Source organism: Phyllobates terribilis, unplaced genomic scaffold, assembly GCF_046119375.1.
Source record: "Phyllobates terribilis strain yellow unplaced genomic scaffold, ASM4611937v1 Scaffold_2__4_contigs__length_985480577, whole genome shotgun sequence".
NCBI classification, from domain to species: domain Eukaryota; kingdom Metazoa; phylum Chordata; class Amphibia; order Anura; family Dendrobatidae; genus Phyllobates; species Phyllobates terribilis.
The window spans coordinates 95,925,574-95,931,325 of NW_027362762.1; positions in this window are offsets into that span (position 1 = coordinate 95,925,574).

Sequence of the window (5,752 nt, forward strand, 5' to 3'; positions counted from 1 at the left end):
GTACACGATATGGTAAAACTAGTAATGGCGTTGAAAATACAACTCGTCCAGCAAAAAGTAAGCCCTCACATGGGCATATTGACCAAAAAATAAAAACGCTATGGCTCTGGGAACAAGGGGAGAAAAAAACGAAAATACAAAAATGGAAAATGCTCCAGAGCTTAAGGATATTCGCAAAGGCACCAGATCATCGATGGCGAAATGGACGGATGAAACTTAGACGGCGTTCCAACAGTTGAAGCTGGCACTGTGTAAGCAGCCGGTCCTGGTCACACCAGACTTTAATAAAGAATGTGTGGTCCAGACAGATGCTTCAGAAGTTTGCCTAGGAGCTGTGATCTCCCAAAAGATAAATGGAGAGGAACATCCCATCCTGTATCTGAGCCGGAAGCTCTCATCTTGTGAGGAAAACTACGCTATAGTAGAAAAAGAATGCTTAGCCATAAAATGGGCCATAGATACACTGAGATATTACCTACTGGGCTGGAAGTTTAAACTAGTGTCGGACCATGCCATGTTTAGTTTGTGGAAGCCTGACGTGGTTTATGCCATATATTAACCCCTTTCTGACGTGTGACCTAATAGTACATCATGGTGACCTGGGCCGATTGGACCAATGACATACTATTAGGTCATATGGCGATCGCGCCCGCACACAAGCGGTGCGAGGCGATTGCCGCCAGGTGTCAGCTGATAGTCACAGCTGACACCCGGTACTCTGGGCAAGGAGCGGTCCTGCACATTAACCCCCTCAATGCTGCAATGAAAGTCGATCGCAGCATTGCAGGGGCAAGGGAAGGTGATCGCCGTTACTCACCTCTCCTGCCGGCGTCCAATGCTGTCTGCCCCGGCTTCCCGGATGTTGCCATGACGACTCGATGTCGTCATGACAACATCCGGGTCACCAGACAGCAGGAAGCTACTTTGGTCATGCGCAGTGCATTACCAAAGTATCTTCTCCCTCTGCAGCAGTGAGAGCCTGTATACCACAGGGATGCTGCTGCATTCCTGTGCTATACAGGCGATCTGAAAATAAAAGGACAAGGGACAAGGAGTTAAAAGGAAAAAAAAAAAGAATCAGAATGTGAAAAAAAAAAAAAAAAAAAAAAAATCAAAAAATATATATTATATTGTACCCATAAATACTGTGAAAAAAACAAAAGTACACATATTTCGTATCGCCGCATCTGAGACGACTTGCCTATAAAACTGTCCCACTAGTTAACCCCTTCAGTGAACTGTGTATATAAAAAAACAAAACAAAACATGCTTTATCATCATACCGCCAAACAAAAAATGCAATAAAATGCGATCAAAAAAAGGAATGCAAATAAAAATGGTACTGCTGAAAACGTCATCTTGTCCCGCAAAAAAACAAACCGCCATACCGCTCCATCGGCCAAAAAATAAAAAGCTATAGCTCTCAAAATAAAGCGATGCAAAAACAAATATTTTTTCTATAAAATAGTTAGTGTAAAAACCCCAAAACATCTGGTATCGCTGTAATCGCACCGACCCGAAGAATAAAGAGGTCTAATCACTTATACCGCACGAAGAACGCCGTAAAAAAATAAACTCTAGGATTTTTTCAAAAGTAAAGAAAAAAAAAATGGCGACTAATGTTGAGCGCAAGTGCTCGCTACTTGAGTTTGCATCGGGTGCTCGGGTATGCACAGAGTATTGCGGGTGCTCGAGTCTCCGCCCCATATGTTTTGCAGCGATTACACAGCCAAAAAAACCTCGCGGGGATTGCCTGCCATGCACGAACGATCCCTGCATATTGTTTTTTTTGGGGTGTCTAATAACTGTGAAACATGCGGGCAGGGACTCGAGCATGTCACTTGAGCACCCGTGATACATGGTGCATACCCGAGGACCCGATGCAAACTCAAATAGCGAGCACTTGCACTCAAGACTAATGACAACTTATTCAATATGATGACCTAATGTTATCAAATTCTGTGTCGTACCTCTGGGTTCAAAATGTTCACTATACCCCTTGATAAAATCCTTGAGGGGGGCTAGTTTCCAAAATGGTGTCACTTGTGGGGGTTTCCACTGTTTATGCACATCAGGGGCTCTCCAAATGCAACATGGCATCCGCTAATTATTCAAGCAAATTTTACATTGAAAAAGTCAAATGGCGCTCCTTCCCTTCCGAGCCCTGCCGTGCGCACAAACAGTGGTTTGCCCCCACATATAGGTTATTGGCGTGCTCAGGAGAAATTGCACAACAAATTTTGAGGTCCATTTTTTCCTGTTACCCTATCAAAAATAAAAAAGTTGGGGTCAAAAGTAACATTTTTGTGAAAAAAGTTAAATGTTCATTTTTTTCTTCTACATTCGAAAATTCCTGTGAAGCACCTGAAGGGTTAATAAAGTTCTTGAATGTGGATTTGAGCACCTTGAGGGGTGCAGTTTTTAGAATGGTGTCACTTTTGGGTATTTTCTATCATAAAGGCCCCTCACAGTCACTTCAAATGTAATGTGGTCCCTAAAAAAATGGTTTTGTAAATTTTGTTGGAATAATGAGAAATCGCTGGTGAACTTTTAACCCTTATAGCTCCCTAACAAAAAAAAATAAAAAATTGGTTCCAAAATTGTGCTGATGTAAAGTAGACATGTGGGAAATGTTATTCATTAACTATTTTGTGTGACATATCTCTCTGATTTAAAGGCATAAAAATTAAAATGTTGAAAATTGCAAAATTTTCGCCAAATTTCCGTTTCTTTTCACAAATAAACGCAAGTGATATCGAAGAAATTTTACCACAATCATGAAGTACAATATGTCACGAAAAAAACTCTCAGAATCAGGGGGATCCATTGAAGTGTTCCAGAGTAATTACCTCAAAGTGACAGTGGTCACTGATGGACGCACGGAAACGCGTGTCGGAGTGGGCGCCACACTGAGGAGCAGGTCTATACATACCAGGTATGAATGTATCCAATATAACATCATTGTTATTTGTCAACTAACCCATTTGGGTATAACATATTTTTTGATACACATATGCATACCTAAAGGTATTATCTGGGGATGCCTATATTTCTATATCTTCATAGGATTGTATCCCTATATTACATGACCTAGGATACCATTTGCATACATGAGTATATTTGGAGTCCTATCTTGCCCTGGTATCGCTATTATTCATACACCCTCCCACTATCACTCGATATAATTAAGATATATGTGTGCGCGCTCTTTTCTTTGCCACTATGTACCCAAATTATTGTAATATAGGTCTTTTTTCTTAACTTCTTGACCTCTTGTCGGATTTACTATATATTGGGTTTTGTTGTTATTATCTTCCGATTGGTCCACCAATTTAAGTAGCAGATATACATTTATTCCATTATGTTGATCAATTGGATTAGTAAGAATATATACAAATATAAATGTATATCATCTGCTTGTCCTTTGCAACATGTTCCTAGTTAGGCATGCTTAGGGAGGCTGATGAGGGTAAAAGAAATGGGCCATAAAAGATACTATATCAAATTAACATTGAGGATGACATTGCAAACATTGGGATTGTGAGGCAGCAAGTGTTTGTTTTGGGGATGGGGGTGGGGGGTGGGATGCTTTCACTGCAGAGGAGCAGGAATGCTGCGGCCTGGTGCCGGCACTGTACAATGTGAAGCAAGGTGTGGCAATAGTGGGAATATTTAAGCTTTAATAATAAAAATATCCAGGGCTGAATGGTGTCTGGCTGAGCAACACGTACAAGATGATCAGAAGTAGTAAGTTACTTTTGCTCCCCTCCCTTCTCCACCCCCATTTTAAGGTGGCCTTATCCTTGTATATTATGGTGAGGAGGAAACCGATACTTACCCAATATTCTCACTCACCTTAAAAGAAAATACTTTTTTTTCTAAGCCTCCCAAGAACTGAACAGGGTGACGACACAGGAGCGTAGGGTGAACCTATGACTGGTTGGTCATAAGGGAGTTGTTGGTGCATTGTGGCATCTGTTCTTTTTGAGGGAAGGCAGTGAGATTAGCCTCCTTAAAGAGCACCCGTCACCAAATTTTACATGTTGAACTGGGCACTAGATGTAATTGTGGCTGTAGAGAAGAATCTCTCTTTTAATTTTATTTTTTTCTTCATTTGAGCCTCTTTACTGAAGATATTATTATTATTAGAGATATTACCCAAAGCATTTGGCGCTTAAAAGTTAACTCATTAAGTCCAAGTGGGTGTTAGAAGCACATGCCCCCGATGAAAAGTATTTAACACCACCCACTTTTAACTCATTAGGAGCCACGTTAAGCAAATACTTTGATGGCTAATATCACCGCTATGGAGAGGCCAAATTAACAAAAAAAAAAAAAAAATGCTCAATTCTACTCTGCAGCCACCATTGTGTGTCCAGCTCAACATGAAAAACTTGGTGAAAGATCCTCTTGAGATGGAGAACTACATTCTATTGCCTAAAACTGGTTTAGTTAAAGGAAATCAGTCAGCAGGTCTTTGCTATGTAATCTGAACACAGGAGATAAGAGGCTGAAACACAGAATTCAGGGATGTGTCACTTGTCAAAGTGCATGCTGTAGTTTACTAACTGAAGGATTTATCACTAAGATTAACATTGCTGGACTGGCAACGCCCCCTCCTGTGATAAGCAGATCACTGTCTATGGACTTTGTACACACAGAGCCTGGTGTGGGCAGGGTTAGCTTTCTCAGCTCTGCTTCATGCTAAATCTAAGTCTGTGTGCCCACGATGCGTTTTTTTGAGTGTTTCTGCAGAGGCAGAAACGCATGGTAGAAGGCCTGCTATGTTCCCCAATGATAATCCGCTTGTGCTGTGCACATGCTGCGGAAATTTCCGCTGCGGATTATCATTGCGGAAAAAAAAGCAGCACTATCAATTATTTTGCGGAAGCGCTGCGCTTTCGCTGCCATTGACTTGCATTGGAACGCATGGATTCCGCATCACTGGATCTGTACATGCGGAATCCAAGCGTTCCAATGTGCGGATGGTACCCGGGTCTGGAGAAGAGGAGACTCTCCTCCGGACCTGGGTACCATAGAACCTGTGAAAAAAAGAATAAAATAAAATATTATATTTACCTTCTGATGGCCCCCGGTCTCCTTGTCTTCGCTTGCCGGCAGATCGCGGTGGACTGAAGGACCTGCGCTGACATCATTTAGTCATGTGACGGGTCACGCGACCGCTGATGACGTCGGCAGGTCCTTCAGTGTACCGCGAGCCGCCGGCAAACCAAGATGGAGCGAACAAAGGCTGCGGGGGCCATCAGAAGGTAAGTATAGATTTATTTTTTACCATTCTTTCGGTCACACTATATAAATCCATGCCGTTTGCTTGACAACTTGGTCACACTATATAAATCCATACACTTTCCAAGTGATGCTAAAATCGCTTGGAAATGCATGTGAAGAACGCTTCACATTCGCTTGTCCCTGGCAGGAAAAACACATGTACAATCAGCATGTACAGTCCGCATGAGTTTTTTCTGCCAGGGAGATGCAGAAACGCTCAGGAAAAAATCCGGAGCATTTCTGCATCGTGGGCACATAGCCTAAAAGCTCTGATTGTGTCAGAACTGCTGCACCAAGTAATCTAAGTGATTTATCGTTGGATTCAGCTTCTTTTTCCTACATCAGGCTGCTCTCAGATGAGGTAGCAAAAACCTGCTGATGAAGCCCCTTAAAGAGGCTCCATCTCCTAGGGAAAGCAAACAAACCCAAGGTCATGATTTCTGTTCCCCAAAAGCACAGACAA